The sequence below is a fragment of the Pseudophryne corroboree genome, unplaced genomic scaffold (assembly GCF_028390025.1).
Source record: "Pseudophryne corroboree isolate aPseCor3 unplaced genomic scaffold, aPseCor3.hap2 scaffold_497, whole genome shotgun sequence".
In the NCBI taxonomy this organism is placed as follows: Eukaryota; Metazoa; Chordata; class Amphibia; order Anura; family Myobatrachidae; genus Pseudophryne; species Pseudophryne corroboree.
Genome location: NW_026970103.1, coordinates 1 through 20,733, shown reverse-complemented (window position 1 = coordinate 20,733; position 20,733 = coordinate 1). Strand labels below are relative to the sequence as shown.

At 46.3% G+C, this 20,733-nt stretch overlaps 14 non-coding genes and 1 pseudogene across 14 annotated transcripts; 7 read left to right on the top strand and 8 right to left on the bottom strand.

Moving 5' to 3' along the window:
* Positions 1–109: 109 nt before the first annotated feature.
* On the bottom strand, positions 110–225 carry LOC135030352 (U5 spliceosomal RNA). The gene has a single exon (XR_010226373.1). It is a non-coding gene; the product is annotated as a U5 spliceosomal RNA (small nuclear RNA).
* Positions 226–507: 282 nt separating this feature from the next.
* Positions 508–623, bottom strand: LOC135030349 (U5 spliceosomal RNA). The gene has a single exon (XR_010226370.1). It is a non-coding gene; the product is annotated as a U5 spliceosomal RNA (small nuclear RNA).
* Positions 624–767: 144 nt separating this feature from the next.
* LOC135030318 (U1 spliceosomal RNA) lies at positions 768–895 on the top strand (annotated as a pseudogene).
* A 593-nt stretch (positions 896–1,488) lies between these two features.
* On the top strand, positions 1,489–1,652 carry LOC135030394 (U1 spliceosomal RNA). The gene has a single exon (XR_010226414.1). It is a non-coding gene; the product is annotated as a U1 spliceosomal RNA (small nuclear RNA).
* A 152-nt stretch (positions 1,653–1,804) lies between these two features.
* On the top strand, positions 1,805–1,967 carry LOC135030236 (U1 spliceosomal RNA). The gene has a single exon (XR_010226281.1). It is a non-coding gene; the product is annotated as a U1 spliceosomal RNA (small nuclear RNA).
* Positions 1,968–2,641: 674 nt separating this feature from the next.
* LOC135030376 (U1 spliceosomal RNA) lies at positions 2,642–2,805 on the top strand. Its single transcript, XR_010226397.1, has one exon. It is a non-coding gene; the product is annotated as a U1 spliceosomal RNA (small nuclear RNA).
* Positions 2,806–2,957: 152 nt separating this feature from the next.
* LOC135030280 (U1 spliceosomal RNA) lies at positions 2,958–3,120 on the top strand. Its single transcript, XR_010226313.1, has one exon. It is a non-coding gene; the product is annotated as a U1 spliceosomal RNA (small nuclear RNA).
* Positions 3,121–3,795: 675 nt separating this feature from the next.
* On the top strand, positions 3,796–3,959 carry LOC135030206 (U1 spliceosomal RNA). The gene has a single exon (XR_010226253.1). It is a non-coding gene; the product is annotated as a U1 spliceosomal RNA (small nuclear RNA).
* Positions 3,960–4,111: 152 nt separating this feature from the next.
* On the top strand, positions 4,112–4,274 carry LOC135030276 (U1 spliceosomal RNA). The gene has a single exon (XR_010226310.1). It is a non-coding gene; the product is annotated as a U1 spliceosomal RNA (small nuclear RNA).
* Positions 4,275–14,018: 9,744 nt separating this feature from the next.
* LOC135030395 (U1 spliceosomal RNA) lies at positions 14,019–14,182 on the bottom strand. Its single transcript, XR_010226415.1, has one exon. It is a non-coding gene; the product is annotated as a U1 spliceosomal RNA (small nuclear RNA).
* Positions 14,183–14,837: 655 nt separating this feature from the next.
* On the bottom strand, positions 14,838–15,000 carry LOC135030227 (U1 spliceosomal RNA). The gene has a single exon (XR_010226272.1). It is a non-coding gene; the product is annotated as a U1 spliceosomal RNA (small nuclear RNA).
* Positions 15,001–15,152: 152 nt separating this feature from the next.
* LOC135030190 (U1 spliceosomal RNA) lies at positions 15,153–15,316 on the bottom strand. Its single transcript, XR_010226238.1, has one exon. It is a non-coding gene; the product is annotated as a U1 spliceosomal RNA (small nuclear RNA).
* Positions 15,317–15,990: 674 nt separating this feature from the next.
* LOC135030264 (U1 spliceosomal RNA) lies at positions 15,991–16,153 on the bottom strand. The gene has a single exon (XR_010226300.1). It is a non-coding gene; the product is annotated as a U1 spliceosomal RNA (small nuclear RNA).
* Positions 16,154–16,305: 152 nt separating this feature from the next.
* LOC135030181 (U1 spliceosomal RNA) lies at positions 16,306–16,469 on the bottom strand. Its single transcript, XR_010226229.1, has one exon. It is a non-coding gene; the product is annotated as a U1 spliceosomal RNA (small nuclear RNA).
* A 1,381-nt stretch (positions 16,470–17,850) lies between these two features.
* Positions 17,851–17,924, bottom strand: TRNAN-AUU (transfer RNA asparagine (anticodon AUU)). The gene has a single exon. It is a non-coding gene; the product is annotated as a tRNA-Asn (tRNA).
* Between the last annotated feature and the right edge of the window lie 2,809 nt (positions 17,925–20,733).

Genomic DNA, 20,733 nt, shown 5'->3' with positions numbered 1-20,733 from the left:
AAAGTTCTGCTTGAAAAGAAACAGACATTTATAGTCATTGTTATGCAAATAAACTTACATTAAAGCTAACAAGAAAGCACACTCGTTCTGTCTTTAAACTGATAAAAGAAACCCCAATAATATGGGGCATGCAAAAATTGAGATAAAACTCAGTTTTGCTCCTCTCCACAGAAATCTTTAATAAAAGGCGAAAGATTTGTTCGTTCTGAAGAGAAACCAGAGCATGACCAAGATTCCACCTGTCGCCTAAATGCTGTGCCAGCAGTCCTCATTCAGATCAAAGTGAGCGCCCAACTTGAAAGAAAGCAGATTTCTCACCTGGCTTCTCCTTGCTATAAGCATGGTTTGTACTGTATTCCATGTGCTCCCAGATCTTTCAAGCAAGTAGCATGGTCAAGAAAGTTCTGTTTGAAAAGAAACAAACATTTACTGTCATTTCTATGCAAATGAGCTTACATTAAAGCTAACAAGAAAGCACACTCGTTCTGTCTTTAAACTGATAAAAGAAACCCCAATAATATGGGGCATGCAAAGATTGAGATAAAACTCGGTTTTGCTCCTCTCCACAGAAATCTTTAGTAAAAGGCGAAAGATTTGTTCGTTCTGAAGAGAAACCAGAGCATGACCAAGATTTTCATCTGAAAATATGTGTTCTCCCTGCAGTTGTTGTCCCCAGATGAGAGTTCCCTTGTGCTGCCTCAGTTGAATCTCCTTTACTTGACAGAGATGTGCCTGAGCAGCGGCCCTCCCCAGCCCTATCCCAAATCATACTTATTTTGCATAGGAGATACCATGGTCATGAAGATTGTTCTCCCAGGGTGAGGTTCATTCATTGCATTCTGGGTATGCTGACCCCTGTGATTTTCCCAAATGTGGGAAACTCGCTTTTATACCCTTGTGCACTATCCTGACTTCTCCTCCTGTCTGCTTACTTTGTGCCTTCCAATGCACAATGCAAACTACAGGTAGTGCTGCAGGGCCCACACCCTTTTACTTGCCTTACAGAGCAGCTCTGGAGCTGTTACAGTGCCAAGCTGCTGCAAGAAATCAGCTTGAATGCTTCAGGGGATGGGGCATGGCCAACATGAGCCCCACACCGAAGGAGGGTGGGGGTGTTTAATGCGAACTAAGGGTCATCCAAGCGCCGCAAAAGGCCGCCATGCCCTGCACACCCCTTTTCTCTTTTCATATGCAGATGAGGGTTCCAGCCAACTTTGGCCCACTGCTTGGATGACATCACCGTATGCAAATCCGTCTTCTGCAGAACTTCCCCCAGGAATGCTTGTACTAGTTGTTGCATTTGGTTTGTTGTTTGGGGGTGCTTCAGTATTAGGCAGCCTTCTGCCCTCCCATGTTCATCTGAAAAAATGTGTTCTCCCTGCAGTTGTTGTCCCCAGATGAGAGTTCCCTTGTGCTGCCTCAGTTGAATCTCCTTTACTTGACAGAGATGTGCATGAGCAGCGGCCCTCCCCAGCCCTATCCCAAATCATACTTATTTTGCATAGGAGATACCATGGTCATGAAGATTGTTCTCCCAGGGTGAGGTTCATTCATTGCATTTTGGGTATGCTGACCCCTGTGATTTACCCAAATGTGGGAAACTCAACTGCATTATTTGTGGTAGTGGGGGACTGTGTTTGTGCTTTCCTCTGGTCAGCTCTGGTAAAACTCAGATTTCTTTGTCTCAGATTTTCCTCTAGCCTTGTTCTTCTTTCGAGAGTTCCCTTGTGCTGCCTCAGTTGGATCTCCTTCACTTTACAGGGAAGTACCCGAGCAGCGACCCTCCCCAGCTCTCGCCCAACTCCTACTTACCTGCCAGGTGAGATACTATGATCATGAAGGTGCTTCTCCCAGGGCAAGGCTCACCCATTGCACTCTGGGTGTGCTGCTCCTGCGATTTCCCCAAATGTGGGAAACTTGACTGCATAATTTGTGTTTCCCCTGGTCGGCTCTCGTATAATTCAGATCTCTTTGTCTCAGGTCTCTCTCCAGCCTAGTTTGCTGTCTGTTTCCACTTCTCTTTTCTTGAGCCGCTCCCTTCTATGCCCTTGCGCACTATCCTGACTTCTCCTCCTTTCTGCTTACTTTGTGCCTTCCAACGCACAATGCGAACTATAGGTAGTGCTGCAGGGCCCACACCCTTTTACTTGCCTTACAGAGCAGCTCTGGAGCTGTTACAGTGCCCAGCTGCTGCAAGAAATCAGCTTGAATGCTTCAGGGGCTGGGGCATAGCCAACATGAGCCCCACACCGAAGGAGGGTGGAGGTGTTTAATGCAAACTAGGGGTCATCCAAGTGCCGCAAAAGGCCGCCATGCCCTGCATAACCCTTTTCTCTTTTTATATGCAGATGAGGGTTCCAGCCAACTTTGGCCCACTGCTTGGATGACATCACCGTATGCAAATCCGTCTTCTGCAGACCTTCACCCTGGAATGCTTTTACTAGTTGTTGCATTTGGTTTGTTGTTTGGGGATGCTTCAGTATTAGGCAGCCTTCTGCCCTCCCATGTTCATCTGAAAATATGTGTTCTCCCTGCAGTTGTTGTACCCAGATGAGAGTTCCCTTGTGCTGCCTCAGTTGAATCTCCTTTACTTGACAGAGATGTGCCTGAGCAGCGGCCCTCCCCAGCCCTATCCCAAATCATACTTATTTTGCATAGGAGTTACCATGGTCATGAAGATTGTTCTCCCAGGGTGAGGTTCATTCATTGCATTCTGGGTATGCTGACCCCTGTGATTTCCCCAAATGTGGGAAACTCGACTGCATTATTTGTGGTAGTGGGGGACTGTGTTTGTGCTTTCCTCTGGTCAGCTCTGGTAAAAGTCAGATTTCTTTGTCTCAGATCTTCCTCTAGCCTTGTTCTTCTTTCGAGAGTTTCTTTGTGCTGCCTCAGTTGGATCTCCTTCACTTGACAGGGGGGTGCCCGAGCAGCGACCCTCCCCAGCTCTAGCCCAACTCCTACTTACCTGCCAGGTGAGATACTATGATCAGGAAGTTGCTTCTCCCAGGGCAAGGCTCACCCATTGCACTCTGGGTGTGCTGCTCCTACGATTTCCCCAAATGTGGGACACTTGACTGCATAATTTGTGTTTCCTCTGGTCGGCTCTCGTATAATTCAGATCTCTTTGTCTCAGGTCTTTCTCCAGCCTAGTTTGCTGTCTGTTTCCACTTCTTTTATCTTGAGCCCCTCCCTTCTATACCCTTGTGCACTATCCTGACTTCTCCTCCCGTCTGCTTACTTTGTGCCTTCCAATGCACAATGCAAACTACAGGTAGTGCTGCAGGGCCCACACAATCTTTTACTTGCCTTACAGAGCAGCTCTGGAGCTGTTACAGTGCCCAGCTGCTGCAAGAAATCAGCTTGAATGCTTCAGGGGATGGGGCATGGCCAACATGAGCCCCACACCAAAGGTGGGTGGGGGTGTTTAATGCGAACTAGGGGTCATCCAAGCACCGCAAAAGGCCGCCATGCCCTGCACGCCCCTTTTCTCTTTTCATATGCAGATGAGGGTTGAAGCCAACTTTGACCCACTGCTTGGATGACATCACCATATGCAAATCCATCTGCGGCAGGCCTTCCCCCAGGAATGCTTGCACTAGTTGTTGCATTTGGTTTGTTGTTTGGGGGTGCTTCAGTTTTAGGCAGCCTTCTGCCCTCCCATGTTCATCTGAAAATATGTGTTCTCCCTGCAGTTGTTGTCCCCAGATGAGAGTTCCCTTGTGCTGCCTCAGTTGAATCTCCTTTACTTGACAGAGATGTGCCTGAGCAGCGGCCCTCCCAGCCCTATCCCAAATCATACTTATTTTGCATAGGAGACACCATGGTCATGAAGATTGTTCACCCAGGGTGAGGTTCATTCATTGCATTCTGGGTATGCTGACCCCTGTGATTTCCCCAAATGTGGGAAACTCGCCTGCATTTTTTGTGGTAGTGGGGGACTGTGTTTGTGTTTTCCTCTGGTCAGCTCTGGTAAAAGTCAGATTTCTTTGTCTCATATATTCCTCTAGCCTTGTTCTTCTTTCGAGAGTTCCCTTGTGCTGCCTCAGTTGGATCTCCTTCACTTGACAGGGGGGTGCCCGAGCAGTGACCCTCCCCAGCTCTAGCCCAACTCCTACTTACCTGCCAGGTGAGATACTATGATCATGAAGGTGCTTCTCCCAGGGCTAGGCTCACCCATTGCACTCTGGGTGTGCTGCTCCTGCGATTTCCCCAAATGTGGGAAACTTGATTGCATAATTTGTGTTTCCCCTGGTCGGCTCTCGTATAATTCAGATCTCTTTGTCTCAGGTCTCTCTCCAGCCTAGTTTGCTGTCTGTTTCCACTTCTCTTTTCTGGAGCCACTGCCTTCTATGCCCTTGCGCACTATCCTGACTTCTCCCGTCTGCTTACTTTGTGCCTTCCAACACACAATGCGAACTACAGGTAGTGCTGCAGGGCCCACACCCTTTTAGTTGCCTTACAGAGCAGCTCTGGAGCTGTTACAGTGCCCAGCTGCTGCAAGAAATCAGCTTGAATGCTTCAGGGGCTGGGGCATAGCCAACATGAGCCCAACACCAAAGGAGGGTGGGGGTGTTTAATGCGAACTAGGGGTCATCCAAGCACCGCAAAAGGCCGCCATGCCCTGCATGCCCCTTTTCTCTTTTCATATGCAAATGAGGGTTCCAGCCAACTTTGGCCCACTGCTTGGATGACATCACCGTATGCAAATCCGTCTGCTGCAGACCTTCCCCCAGGAATGCTTGTACTAGTTGTTGCATATGGTTTGATATTTGATGGTGCTTCAGTATTAGGCAGCCTTCTGCCCTCCCATGTTCATCTGAAAAGATGTGGTCTCCCTGCAGTTGTTGTCCCCAGACGAGAGTTCCCTTGTGCTTCCTCAGTTGAATCTCCTTAACTTGACGGGGGAGGGGCCGAGCAGCCACCCTCCCCAGCCCTATCCCAACTCATACTTATTTTGCATATGAGATCTCTTGATCATGAAGATTGTTCTCACAGGGTGAAGTTCATCCATTATATTTTAAAATAGGAAGGTACAAATTACATATTTGAATTGCATCTATGTGCTGGATTCAAATGTCCCCCCCCCCCTTCCTTTCTCAATTGTGCCCATCAGCAGCTATTCTAAGGTTGCTGCCAATGGGTGTGACACATTAATTTCTTCTGTGGGGTACACAGGACTCCACAAGGATTCACATTGGGGTGTAGAGTAGGATCTTGATCTGAGGCACCAACCGGCTCAAAGCTTTTGACTGTTCCCAAGATGCTCAGTGCATCCTCCTCTATAACTCCGCTTCCATGAACAGGGAGCTCAGTTTGTAGTTGGTGCCTTCAGTAGCAGGCCACTTAACAGGGGCCTGCCTCAGGCAGCCTATTCTTAGCTATTCATTTTGACAAGAAAAGAAGAACTTGTTTTATGAGAATCTACAAGGGCTGCAGCAGGCTAGGTCTAATAGACATCTTTACTGCAGCTTCATCACTCCCAGCGGCGCTGTATACTCCCGTGCCCTGGTTGCTGGGTCACTGCAGCGGAGGCTCCGGTTTCTTCCTAAGGTCAGTCACACACACACCGCCCTTCCGGATCACGAGGCCGCTGATGAAGGGGAGCGTGGCCGTAGGGGGTGGACCGTGTGCGCACTGGCGTGGACACTGATTACTGGGCAGCCGCTCCACTAGCCACCAGGTACAGTTAAGGAGCACAGGTCTGGGGGTTTTTCTCCTATATTAAACCAATTTTGTACTGCCCGCAGCGCATTGTGATAGGTAATAGGGCCTGATTCAGGTTGGATTGCAATCACAATAAGTGATCCAACTGCAAAAATTGCTAAGAGCATACGCATGTGCCTGCATTTTCTGCGGCACCCCGCAGAGAATGCGATCGCCTCTGCCTGTCAATCGGGGCAGGGGGGGAGAGGGGGGTCAGCAACACTCCATTTCCAAGTCAGGGATGGAGCGGTGCGGGGGCAAGGCTTCAAAATGGGGTCTGCAATGGAGGAGACACAGGGGGCGTGGTCACAGCGGCTGTATGACATCACATTCAGCCGCTGTGATCACAAAAATGGTGGCGGCTTCCTGCGCGCACATACAGTCTGCACCAGCAGGAGGCTACACCATTTTTTATGATCACGCTGAACTGCAGTGCGACTGCAATTACAGCATGGTCAAGAAGGGAGGCGTCATGCTGGGTGGCCATAAGAGATGAGCGGGTTCGGTTCCTCGGAATCCGAACCCGCCCGAACTTCACCCTTTTTTGCACGGGTCCGAGCAGACTCGGATCCTCCCGCCTTGCTCGGTTAACCCGAGCGCGCCCGAACGTCATCATCCCGCTGTCGGATTCTCACGAGACTTGGATTCTATATAAGGAGCCGCGCGTCGCCGCCATTTTCACACGTGCATTGAGATTGATAGGGAGAGGACGTGGCTGGCGTCCTCTCCGTTTAGATTAGAAGATAGAGACGAGTGACATTTGATTTACTACTAATTTGGGGAGCAGTTGAACTTGTCAGGAGTACTCAGTAGTGCAGAGTTTTGCTGATAGTGACCACCAGTTTTATTATTTATAATCCGTTCTCTGCCTGAAAAAAAACGATACACATACCATATCTGTGCTCAGCCTCAGTGTGCTGCATGATATATCATCTATGTATATCTGACTGTGCTGAGTGCTCACTGCTCACACAGCTTAATTGTGGGGGAGACTGGGGAGCAGTTATAGCAGGAGTACAGTGCACACTTTTGCTGCCAGTGTGACCACCAGTATATTGTCTGCCTGAAAAAGTTAAACACTCCTGTGGTGTTTTTTTTTTTATTCTATAAACGCATTCTGCTGACAGTGTCCAGCAGGTCCGTCATACATATATTATATAAATATTTATCTGCAGTAGTGTTATATTTTTTTTTTCATCTTTATCATCTCTATATTAGCAGACGCAGTACGGTAGTCCACGGCTGTGGCTATCTCTGTGTCGTCAGTGCTCGTCCATAATTGTATACCTACCTACCTGTGGTGGTTTTTTTTTTTCTATCTTCTTCATACTAGTAGTTTAGGAGTCTACTGACAGTGTCCACCAGGTCCATCATTATATTATATACCTACAGTAGTAATATATTTATTATATTATCTATACTAGCAGACGCAGTACGGTAGTCCACGGCTGTGGCTATCTCTGTGTCGTCAGTGCTCGTCCATAATTGTATACCTACCTACCTGTGGTGGGGTTTTTTTTTTATCTTCTTCATACTAGTAGTTTAGCAGTCTGCTGACAGTGTCCACCAGGTCCGTCATTATATTATATACCTACAGTAGTAATATATTTATTATATTATCTATACTAGCAGACGCAGTACGGTAGTCCACGGCTGTACCTACCTCTGTGTCGTCAGTGCTCGTCCATAATTGTATACCTACCTGTGGTGGGGTTTTTTTTTCTATCTTCTTCATACTAGTAGTTTAGGAGTCTGCTGACAGTGTCCACCAGGTCCGTCATTATATTATATACCTACAGTAGTAATATATTTAGTATATTATCTATACTAGCAGACGCAGTACGGTAGTGCACGGCTGTACCTACCTCTGTGTCGTCACTCGTCCATAATTGTATACCTAACTGTGGTGGGTTTTTTTTTCTATCTTCTTCATACTAGTAGTTTAGCAGTCTGCTGACAGTGTCCACCAGGTCCATCATTATATTATATATACCTACAGTAGTTATATATATTTTTTTTTATATCATTAATTATCATCTCTATACTAGCAGACGCAGTACGGTAGGCCACGGCTGTGGCTATCTCTGTGTCGTCAGTGCTCGTCCATAATTGTATACCTACCTACCTGTGGTGCAAGTTTTTTTCTATCTTCTTCATACTAGTAGTTTAGCAGTCTGCTGACAGTGTCCACCAGGTCCGTCATTATATTATATATACCTACAGTAGTTATATATATATTTTTTTATATCATTAATTATCATCTCTATACTAGCAGACGCAGTACGGTAGTCCACGGCTGTAGCTACCTCTGTGTCGTCAGTCACTCGTCATCCATAAGTATACTAGTATCCATCCATCTCCATTGTTTACCTGAGGTGCCTTTTAGTTGTGCCTATTAAAATATGGAGAACAAAAATGTTGAGGTTCCAAAAATAGGGAAAGATCAAGATCCACTTCCACCTCGTGCTGAAGCTGCTGCCACTAGTCATGGCCGAGACGATGAAATTCCATCAACGTCGTCTGCCAAGGCCGATGCCCAATGTCATAGTACAGAGCATGTAAAATCCAAAACACAAAAGATCAGTAAAAAATGGACTCAAAAATCTAAATAAAAATCGTCGGAGGAGAAGCGTAAACTTGCCAATATGCCATTTACCACACGGAGTGGCAAGGAACGGCTGAGGCCCTGGCCTATGTTCATGGCTAGTGGTTCAGCTTCACATGAGGATGGAAGCACTCAGCCTCTCGCTAGAAAAATGAAAAGACTTAAGCTGGCAAAAGCACAGCAAAGAACTGTGCGTTCTTCAAAATCACAAATCCACAAGGAGAGTCCAATTGTGTCGGTTGCGATGCCTGACCTTCCCAACACTGGACGTGAAGAGCATGCACCTTCCACCATTTGCACGCCCCCTGCAAGTGCTGGAAGGAGCACCCGCAGTCCAGTTCCTGATAGTCAGATTGAAGATGTCAGTGTTGAAGTACACCAGGATGAGGAGGATATGGGTGTTGCTGGCGCTGGGGAGGAAATTGACAAGGAGGATTCTGATGGTGAGGTGGTTTGTTTAAGTCAGGCACCCGGCGAGACACCTGTTGTCCGTGGGAGGAATATGGCCATTGACATGCCTGGTGAAAATACCAAAAAAATCAGCTCTTCGGTGTGGAAGTATTTCAACAGAAATGCGGACAACAGGTGTCAAGCCGTGTGTTGCCTTTGTCAAGCTGTAATAAGTAGGGGTAAGGACGTTAACCACCTCGGAACATCCTCCCTTATACGTCACCTGCAGCGCATTCATCATAAGTCAGTGACAAGTTCAAAAACTTTGGGCGACAGCGGAAGCAGTCCACTGACCAGTAAATCCCTTCCTCTTGTAACCAAGCTCACGCAAACCACCCCACCAACTCCCTCAGTGTCAATTTCCTCCTTCCCCAGGAATGCCAATAGTCCTGCAGGCCATGTCACTGGCAATTCTGACGAGTTCTCTCCTGCCTGGGATTCCTCCGATGCATCCTTGAGTGTAACGCCTACTGCTGCTGGCGCTGCTGTTGTTGCTGCTGGGAGTCGATGGTCATCCCAGAGGGGAAGTCGTAAGACCACTTTTACTACTTCCACCAAGCAATTGACTGTCCAACAGTCCTTTGCAAGGAAGATGAAATATCACAGCAGTCATCCTGCTGCAAAGCGGATAACTGAGGCCTTGGCATCCTGGGCAGTGAGAAACGTGGTTCCGGTATCCATCATTACTTCAGAGCCAACTATAGACTTGATTGAGGTACTGTGTCCCCGGTACCAAATACCATCTAGGTTCCATTTCTCTAGGCAGGCGATACCGAAAATGTACACAGACCTCAGAAAAAGACTCACCAGTGTCCTAAAAAATGCAGTTGTACCCAATGTCCACTTAACCACGGACATGTGGACAAGTGGAGCAGGGCAGACTCAGGACTATATGACTGTGACAGCCCACTGGGTAGATGTATTGACTCCCGCCGCAAGAACAGCAGCGGCGGCACCAGTAGCAGCATCTCGCAAACGCCAACTCTTTCCTAGGCAGGCTACGCTTTGTATCACCGCTTTCCAGAATACGCACACAGCTGAAAACCTCTTACGGCAACTAAGGAAGATCATCACAGAATGGCTTACCCCAATTGGACTCTCCTGTGGATTTGTGGCATCGGACAACGCCAGCAATATTGTGCGTGCATTATATCTGGGCAAATTCCAGCACGTCCCATGTTTTGCACATACCTTGAATTTGGTGGTGCAGAATTATTTAAAAAACGACAGGGGCGTGCAAGAGATGCTGTCGGTGGCCACAAGAATTGCGGGACACTTTCGGCGTACAGGCACCACGTACAGAAGACTGGAGCAACACCAAAAACGCCTGAACCTGCCCTGCCATCATCTGAAGCAAGAAGTGGTAACGAGGTGGAATTCAACCCTCTATATGCTTCAGAGGATGGAGGAGCAGCAAAAGGCCATTCAAGCCTATACATCTGACCACGATATAGGAGGTGGAATGCACCTGTCTCAAGCGCAGTGGAGAATGATTTCAACGTTGTGCAAGGTTCTGCAACCTTTTGAACTTGCCACACGTGAAGTCAGTTCAGACACTGCCAGCCTGAGTCAGGTCATTCCCGTCATCAGGCTTTTGCAGAAGAAGCTGGAGACATTGAAGGAGGAGCTAAGACAGAGCGATTCCGCTAGGCATGTGGGACTTGTGGATGGAGCCCTTCATTCGCTTAACCAGGATTCACGGGTGGTCAATCTGTTGAAATCAGAGCACTACATTTTGGCCACCGTGCTCGATCCTAGATTTAAAACCTACGTTGTATCTCTCTTTCCGGCAGACACAAGTCTGCAGGGGTTCAAAGACCTGCTGGTGAGAAAATTATCAAGTCAAGCGGAACTTGATCGGTCAACAGCTCCTCCTTCACATTCTCCCGCAATTGGGGGTGCGAGGAAAAGGCTCAGAATTCCGAGCCCACCCGCTGGCGGTGATGCAGGGCAGTCTGGAGCGACTGCTGATGCTGACATCTGGTCCGGACTGAAGGACCTGCCAACGATTACGGACATGTCGTCTACTGTCACTGCATATGATTCTCTCACCATTGAAAGAATGGTGGAGGATTATATGAGTGACCGCATCCAAGTAGGCATGTCAGACAGTCCGTACGTATACTGGCAGGAAAAAGAGGCAATTTGGAGGCCCTTGCACAAACTGGCTTTATTCTACCTAAGTTGCCCTCCCACAAGTGTGTACTCCGAAAGAGTGTTTAGTGCCGCCGCTCACCTTGTCAGCAATCGGCGTACGAGGTTACTTCCAGAAAATGTGGAGAAGATGATGTTCATTAAAATGAATTATAATCAATTTCTCCGTGGAGACATTGACCAGCAGCAATTGCCTCCACAAAGTACACAGGAAGCTGAGATGGTGGATTCCAGTGGGGACGAATTGATAATCTGTGAGGAGGGGGATGTACACGGTGATGAATCGGAGGATGATGATGAGGTGGACATCTTGCCTCTATAGAGCCAGTTTGTGCAAGGAGAGATTAATTGCTTCTTTTTTGGTGGGGGTCCAAACCAACCCGTCATTTCAGTCACAGTCGTGTGGCAGACCCTGTCACTGAAATGATGGGTTGGTTAAAGTGTGCATGTCCTGTTTATACAACATAAGGGTGGGTGGGAGGGCCCAAGGCAATTCCACCTTGCACCTCTTTTTTCTTTTATTTTTCTTTGCGTCATGTGCTGTTTGGGGAGTGTTTTTTGGAAGGGCCATCCTGCGTGACACTGCAGTGCCACTCCTAGATGGGCCAGGTGTTTGTGTCGGCCACTTGGGTCGCTGAGCTTAGTCACACAGCTACCTCATTGCGCCTCTTTTTTTCTTTGCGTCATGTGCTGTTTGGGGAGTGTTTTTTGGAAGGGCCATCCTGCGTGACACTGCAGTGACACTCCTAGATGGGCCAGGTGTTTGTGTCGTCCACTTGGGTCGCTGAGCTTAGTCACACAGCTACCTCATTGCGCCTCTTTTTTTCTTTGCGTCATGTGCTGTTTGGGGAGTGTTTTTTGGAAGGGCCATCCTGCGTGACACTGCAGTGCCACTCCTAGATGGGCCAGGTGTTTGTGTCGGCCACTTGGGTCGCTGAGCTTAGTCACACAGCTACCTCATTGCGCCTCTTTTTTTCTTTGCGTCATGTGCTGTTTGGGGAGTGTTTTTGGAAGGGCCATCCTGCGTGACACTGCAGTGCCACTCCTAGATGGGCCAGGTGTTTGTGTCGGCCACTTGGGTCGCTGAGCTTAGTCACACAGCTACCTCATTGCACCTCTTTTTTTCTTTGCGTCATGTGCTGTTTGGGGAGTGTTTTTTGGAAGGGCCATCCTGCGTGACACTGCAGTGCCACTCCTAGATGGGCCAGGTGTTTGTGTCGGCCACTTGGGTCGCTGAGCTTAGTCACACAGCTACCTCATTGCGCCTCTTTTTTTCTTTGCGTCATGTGCTGTTTGGGGAGTGTTTTTTGGAAGGGCCATCATGCGTGACACTGCAGTGCCACTCCTAGATGGGCCAGGTGTTTGTGTCGGCCACTTGGGTCACTGAGCTTAGTCATCCAGCGACCTCGGTGCAAATTTTAGGACTAAAAATAATATTGTGAGGTGTGAGGTGTTAAGAATAGACTGAAAATGAGTGGAAATTATGGTTATTGAGGTTAATAATACTTTGGGATCAAAATGACTCCCAAATTCTATGATTTAAGCTGTTTTTTAGGGTTTTTTGAAAAAAACACCCGAATCCAAAACACACCCGAATCCGACAAAAAAAATTCGGTGAGGTTTAGCCAAAACGCGTTCGAACCCAAAACACGGCCGCGGAACCGAACCCAAAACCAAAACACAAAACCCGAAAAATTTCCGGTGCACATCTCTAGTGGCCATGCCATGTCACTGTGCAGGAGCCAGCACCGCTCACACACTAGTCTCCGGTGCAGCCCCCAACCCCCGGGACACCCGGAGCAACAAAATGTAGATTCAGGCCACCAGGCCACGCCCCTACCTATGAAACCATGCCTCCTTTTTACCATTGCGCTGCTTATCTGCGCGCACTGCATTACAATCTCCCTCGCCACCTCTCTGGGTGTCACCAGTGATAGTGACACCTCTGCCATGCTTGTAGCAGCTGGTCCTAAGATCTACGCCTCAAGCCCTGAGTGTTTGCCCTTGTGACTTGTTGATCATCATAGCAAAGCAGATGCTTACAGAAAACTGCAGGGGCTTAGATTGAAAATAAAAAAAATTGATGGGTATAAGGTAGAGAGGAGCGGGTTCGGTTCTCCGAGAACCGAATTCCCCACGAACTCCACGTGGTTTACACTGGTACGAGGTAGGCTCGGTTGTTCCCGCCTGACTCGGAAAACCTGAACAAGGGAAAATGTCATCATCCCGCTGTCGGATTCTCGCGAGATTCGGATTCCATATAAAGAGCTGCGCGTTGCCGCCATTTTTACTCGTGCATTGAAGAGAGAGCGGAGAGGACGTGGCTATGTTCTCTCAGTGGAAATCTCAATATCAGTGCTCAGTATCAGTGGATACTTATTGCTGCTCAGTAATACTAGTAGTGTGTCTCTCCTGCTCAGTGTCAGTTCTCAGTAGTATCCTCATCAGTGCTCAGTATCACTGCTCATTGTCTTGTGCTGCATTGTTGTGCTCAGCATACTACAGTACATTACTAATAGTCCAGTGCTGCATCTTGCTGCTCAGTGTCAGTTCTAGTATCCTCATCAGTGCTCACTATCACTGCTCATTGCATTGTGGTGTTCTGTATACTACAGTAACATAGTAATATAGTAACATATAGTAACATAGTTTTTGAGGTTGAATAGAGGCAAATTGCCCATCGTGTTCAACCTGTTTTAAGTTGTGATGATTCTACATACTTGCTGAATAATGTTTTATGACTAGTTAGCTACTACAACTCATGTTACCCCCGGATTAACCATATTGATATTTTAAGTATTATAACCTTGGATAGCTTTTTCATTCAGAAATGTATCCATTCCTTTTTTAAATCCAATTACAGAGTCCGCCATTACCACCTTCCCTGGCAGGGAATTCCACATCCTGATTGCCCTAACAGTGAAGATCATAGTATTTCACCTGGCAGGTAAGTAGGAGTTGGGCCAGAGCTGTGGAGGATTGCTGCTCGGGCACCCCCTGTCAAGTGAAGGAGATCCAACTGAGGCAGCACAAGGGAACTCTCGAAAGAAGAACAAGGCTAGAGGAAGATCTGAGACAAAGAAATCTGACTTTTACCAGAGCTGACCAGAGGAAAGCACAAACACAGTCCCCCACTACCACAAATAATGCAGTCGAGTTTCCCACATTTGGGGAAATCACAGGGGTCAGCATACCCAGAATGCAATGAATGAACCTCACCCTGGGAGAACAATCTTCATGACCATGGTATCGCCTATGCAAAATAAGTATGATTTGGGATAGGGCTGGGGAGGGCCGCTGCTCAGGCACATCTCTGTCAAGTAAAGGAGATTCAACTGAGGCAGCACAAGGGAACTCTCATCTGGGGACAACAACTGCAGGGAGAACACATATTTTCAGATGAACATGGGAGGGCAGAAGGCTGCCTAATACTGAAGCACCCCCAAACAACAAACCAAATGCAACAACTAGTACAAGCATTCCTGGGGGAAGTTCTGCAGAAGACGGATTTGCATACGGTGATGTCATCCAAGCAGTGGGCCAAAGTTGTCTGGAACCCTCATCTGCATATGAAAAGAGAAAAGGGGTATGCAGGGCATGGCGGCCTTTTGCGGCGCTTGGATGACCCTTAGTTCGCATTAAACACCCCCACCCTCCTTCGGTGTGGGGCTCATGTTGACAATGCCCCAGCCCCTGAAGCATTCAAGCTGATTTCTTACAGCAGCTTGGCACTGTAACAGCTCCAGAGCTGCTCTGTAAGGCAAGTAAAAGGGTGTGTAGTTTGCATTGTGCATTGGAAGGCACAAAGTAAGCAGACAGGAGGAGAAGTCAGGATAGTGCACAAGGGTATAAAAGGGAGGGGCTCAAGAAAAAAGAAGTGGAAACAGACAGCAAACTAGGCTGGAGAGAGACCTGAGACAAAGAGATCTGAATTATACGAGAGCCGACCAGGGGAAACACAAATTATGCAGTCAAGTTTCCCACATTTGGGGAAATCGCAGGGGCAGCACACCCAGAGTGCAATGGGTGAGCCTTGCCCTGGGAGAAGCACCTTCATGATCATAGTATCTCACCTGGCAGGTAAGTAGGAGTTGGGCTTGAGCTGGGGAGGGTCGCTGCTCGGGCACCCCCCTGTCAAGTGAAGGAGATCCAACTGAGGCAGCACAAGGGAACTCTCGAAAGAAGAACAAGGCTAGAGGAAGATCTGAAACAAAGAAATCTGACTTTTACCAGAGCTGACCAGAGGAAAACACAAACACAGTCCCCCACTACCACAAATAATGCAGTCGAGTTACCCACATTTGGGGAAATCACAGGGGTCAGCATACCCAGAATGCAATGAATGAACCTCACCCTGGGAGAATAATCTTCATGACCATGGTATCTCCTATGCAAAATAAGTATGATTTGGGATAGGGCTGGGGAGGGCCGCTGCTCAGGCACATCTCTGTCAAGTAAAGGAGATTCAACTGAGGCAGCACAAGGGAACTCTCATCTGGGGACAACAACTGCAGGGAGAACACATATTTTCAGATGAACATGGGAGGGCAGAAGGCTGCCTAATACTGAAGCACCCCCAAACAACAAACCAAATGCAACAACTAGTGCAAGCATTCCTGGGGGAAGGCCTGCCGCAGATGGATTTGCATATGGTGATGTCATCCAAGCAGTGGGTCAAAGTTGGCTACAACCTTCGTCTGCATATGAAAAGAGAAAAGGGGCGTGCAGGGCATGGCGGCCTTTTGCGGTGCTTGGATGACCCTTAGTTTGCATTAAACACCCCCACCCTCCTTCGGTGTGGGTCTCATGTTGGCCATGCCCCAGCCCCTGAAGCATTCAAGCTGATTTCTTGCAGCAGCATGGCACTGTAACAGCTCCAGAGCTGCTCTGTAAGGCAAGTAAAAGGGTGTGGGCCCTGCAGCACTACCTGTAGTTTGCATTGTGCATTGGAAGGCACAAAGTAAGCAGACAGGAGGAGAAGTCAGGATAGTGCACAAGGGTATAAAAGGGAGGGGCTCAAGAAAAAAGAAGTGGAAACAGACAGCAAACTAGGCTGTAGAGAGACCTGAGACAAAGAGATCTGAATTATACGAGAGCCGACCAGGGGAAACACAAATTCTGCAGTCAAGTTTCCCACATTTGGGGAAATCGCAGGGGCAGCACACCCAGAGTGCAATGGGTGAGCCTTGCCCTGGGAGAAGCACCTTCATGATCATAGTATCTCACCTGGCAGGTAAGTAGGAGTTGGGCTAGAGCTGTGGAGGGTCGCTGCTCGGGCACCCCCCTGTCAAGTGAAGGAGATCCAACTGAGGCAGCACAAGGGAACTCTCGAAAGAAGAACAAGGCTAGAGGAAGATCTGAGACAAAGAAATCTGACTTTTACCAGAGCTGACCAGAGGAAAACACAAACACAGTCCCCCACTACAACAAATAATGCAGTCGAGTTACCCACATTTGGGGAAATCACAGGGGTCAGCATACCCAGAATGCAATGAATGAACCTCACCCTGGGAGAACAATCTTCATGACCATGGTATCTCCTATGCAAAATAAGTATGATTTGGGATAGGGCTGGGGAGGGCCGCTGCTCAGGCACATCTCTGTCAAGTAAAGGAGATTCAACTGAGGCAGCACAAGGGAACTCTCATCTGGGGACAACAACTGCAGGGAGAACACATATTTTCAGATGAACATGGGAGGGAAGAAGGCTGCCTAATACTGAAGCACCCCCAAACAACAAACCAAATGCAACAACTAGTGCAAGCATTCCTGGGGGAAGGCCTGCAGCAGATGGATTTGCATATGGTGATGTCATCCAAGCAGTGGGTCAAAGTTGGCTTCAACCCTCGTCTGCATATGAAAAGAGAAAAGGAGCGTGCAGGGCATGGCGGCCTTTTGCGGCGCTTGGATGACCCCTAGTTCGCATTAAACACCTCCACCCTCCTTCGGTGTGGGGCTCATGTTGGCTATGCCCCAGCCCCTGAAGCATACAAGCTGATTTCTTGCAGCAGCTGGGCACTGTAACAGCTCTAGAGCTGCTCTGTACGGCAAGTAAAAGGGTGTGGGCCCTGCAGCACTACCTGTAGTTTGCATTGTGCATTGGAAGGCACAAAGTAAGCAGACGGGAGAAGTCAGGATAGTGCGCAAGGGCATAGAAGGGAGCAGCTCAAGAAAAGAGAAGTGGAAACAGACAGCAAACTAGGCTGGAGAGAGACCTGAGACAAAGAGATCTGAATTATACGAGAGCCGACCAGGGGAAACACAAATTATGCAGTCAAGTTTCCCACATTTGGGGAAATCTGTCACCAGAAGAGCAATGCAAAATGTACAAGTGATATATTAAAATCATCTTCCATCTTGAATTTCAATGATGCATTGGGACAACAATTTTGTGAGAAACATCTTCACCCATAAAGAAAGATTTTCTTAATTCCTTATCTGTGTGCTGATTAGATATTACCTTGTTTTCACATTAAACAGACTTCCACATGAGAAAGCAGCAAGGATGCAGTAACGTTTATGTTTCCTGGTGTCAACCTGTATTATTTCAGTAGACATTGAAATGAGGATGCATCTTGCTGCCTTTCCAATGTAGCAAGTTTAATTCAGTAATAGGTGAAAAAACATTCCTACAAAGGTGTTAATCAGAGACTTGGCTTTGTGGACACTTTTCAGAGAGCAAATTTGTTAGCATAAAAATAAAGTCAGAAAATGAAGAGCTGTTTAATCACTCAATTGGACTTTTCTGCCAGCATAATTTTTTTTTCTCTGCAACCCACTGCTAAATTGTGCTTCCTAGCTGTTTTTTATAAAATCACTTAATCAAATCTAACTCTGATTACATCAGAGAAGGCCAGGTACCCTACACCATAAGAGGGGGTTTGAAATTTTGACTTGTCTACTTAAAGATCACCAAAATCTGATCACAAGGTCAATTACATCCCTGGGTGGGATTGAACCACCAACCTTTTGGTTAATAGCCAAACATGCTAACCGATTGCACCACAGAGACACCTCGTAAAAGTCCATTCTGACAAAGGCTAATAAGCATTCATCTAGAACGTTTCCTAGAAAAACTTTAAAAAGTCAATAATCTGGAGAGTTTTTGTAAGAAACACATTGCTACTTTCCCATGATGAGTGAGTGCTTCAGGATCTCTTGCACTTACATGAGCAGCAGAGTACTGCAACGGAAGCATGCTGGGCCCATAACCCAGAGGTAGGCAGATTGAAACTATCTTCTGCTATATGCATTGTTTTTTGTTAATTAAAGTAATCCAAAACTGGGATTGATATTTTGGCTCTTTTATTTTTACTTAAAGTACAATAACTTTTACCATTTTAATTTGTTTTAATAGTATATTGACAGTATTGTTTTCTTTCAAAAATCCACTTAATTTTCTTTACCCTATTATTAAAATGGTAATTGACAAAAACAAACTACATTGTCACCAGAAGAGCAGTACAAAATGTACAAGTGATATATTAAAATCATCATTCCAGCTTGAATTTCAATGATGCTTTGGTGCAACAATTTTGTGAGAAACATCTTCACCCATAAAGAAAGATTTTCTTAATTCCTTACCTGTGTGCTGATTAGATATCACCTTGTTTTCACATTAAACAGACTTCCCCATGAGGAAGCAGCAAGGATGCAGTGACGTTTATGTTTCCTGGTGTCAACCTGTATTATTTCAGTAGACATTGAAATGAGGATGCATCTTGCTGCCTTTCCAATGAAGCAAGTTTAATTCAGTAATAGGTGAAAAACCATTCCTACAAAGGTGTTAATCAGAGACTTTACTTTGTGGACACTTTTCAGAGAGCAAATTTGTTAGCATAAACATAAAATCAGAAAATGAAGAGCTGTTTAATCACTCAATTGGACTTTTCTGCCAGCATAGTTTTTTTTCTCTGCAACCCACTGCTAAATTGTGCTTCCTAGCTGTTTTTTATAAAATCACTTAATCAAATCTAACTCTGATTACATCAGAGAAGGCCAGGTACCCTACACCATAAAAGGGAGTTTGACATTTTGACTTGTCTACTTAAAGATTACCAAAATCTAATCACAAGGTCAATTACATCCATGGGTGGGATTGAACCACCAACCTTTTGGTTAATAGCCAAACATGCTAACCGATTGCACCACAGAGACACCTCGTAAAAGTATATACTGACAAAGGCTAATAAGCATTCATCTAGAACGTTTCCTAGAAAAACTTTAAAAAGTCAATAATCTGGAGAGTTTTTGTAAGAAACACATTGGTACTTTCCCATGATGAGTGAGTGCTTCAGGATCTCTTGCACTTACATGAGCAGCAGAGTACTGCAACGGAAGCATGCTGGGCCCATAACCCAGAGGTAGGCAGATTGAAACTATCCTCTGCTATATGCATTGTTTTTTGTTAATTAAAGTAATCCAAAACTGGGATTGATATTTTGGCTCTTTTATTTTTACTTAAAGTACAATAACTTTTACCATTTTAATTTGTTTTAATAGTATATTGACAGTATTGTTTTCTTTCAAAAATCCACTTAATTTTCTTTACCCTATTATTAAAATGGTAATTGACAAAAACAAACTACATTGTCACCAGAAGAGCAGTACAAAATGTACAAGTGATATATTAAAATCATCTTTCCAGCTTGAATTTCAATGATGCTTTGGTGCAACAATTTTGTGAGAAACATCTTCACCCATACCCAAGACTTACTAGGCTGAATATGTATACACTAGAAAAGAGGTGCCTAAGAGGAGATATTATTAATATCTTCAAATATGTAAAGATACATAACAAAGAGTTATCAGAGGAATTATTTAATAAAAGAACACGTGGTCACTCGCTGCGACTGGAGGAAATTCAGAATGCAATGGAGGAAAGGGTTCTTCACTGTTAGGGCAATCAGGATGTGGAATTCCCTGCCAGGGAAGGTGGTAATGGCGGACTCTGTAATTGGATTTAAAAAAGGAATGGATACATTTCTGAATGAAAAAGCTATCCAAGGTTATAATACTTAAAATATCAACATGGTTAATCCGGGGGTAACATGAGTTATAGTAGTTAACTAGTCATAAAACATTATTCAGCAAGTATGTAGAATCATCACAACTTAAAACAGGTTGAACACGATGGGCAATTTGCCTCTATTCAACCTCAAAAACTATGTTACTATATGTTACTATATTACTGTAGTATACAGAACACCACAATGCAATGAGCAGTGATAGTGAGCACTGATGAGGATACTAGAACTGACACTGAGCAGCAAGATGCAGCACTGGACTATTAGTAATGTACTGTAGTATGCTGAGCACCACAATGCAGCACAAGACAATGAGCAGTGATACTGAGCACTGATGAGGATACTACTGAGAACTGACACTGAGCAGGAGAGACACACTACTAGTATTACTGAGCAGCAATAAGTAACCACTGATACTGAGCACTGATATTGAGATTTCCACTGAGAGAACATAGCCACGTCCTCTCCGCTCTCTCTTCAATGCACGAGTAAAAATGGCGGCAACGCGCAGCTCTATATATAATATCCGAATCTCGCGAGAATCCGACAGCGGGATGATGACATTTTCCCTTGTTCAGGTTTTCCGAGTCAGGCGGGAACAACCGAGCCTGCCTCAGACCAGTGTAAACCACGTGGAGTTCGTGGGGAATTCGGTTCTCGGAGAACCGAACCCGCTCCTCTCTACCTTATACCCATCAATTTTTTTTATTTTCAATCTAAGCCCCTGCAGTTTTCTGTAAGCATCTGCTTCGCTATGATGATCAACAAGTCACAAGGGCAAACACTCAGGGCTTG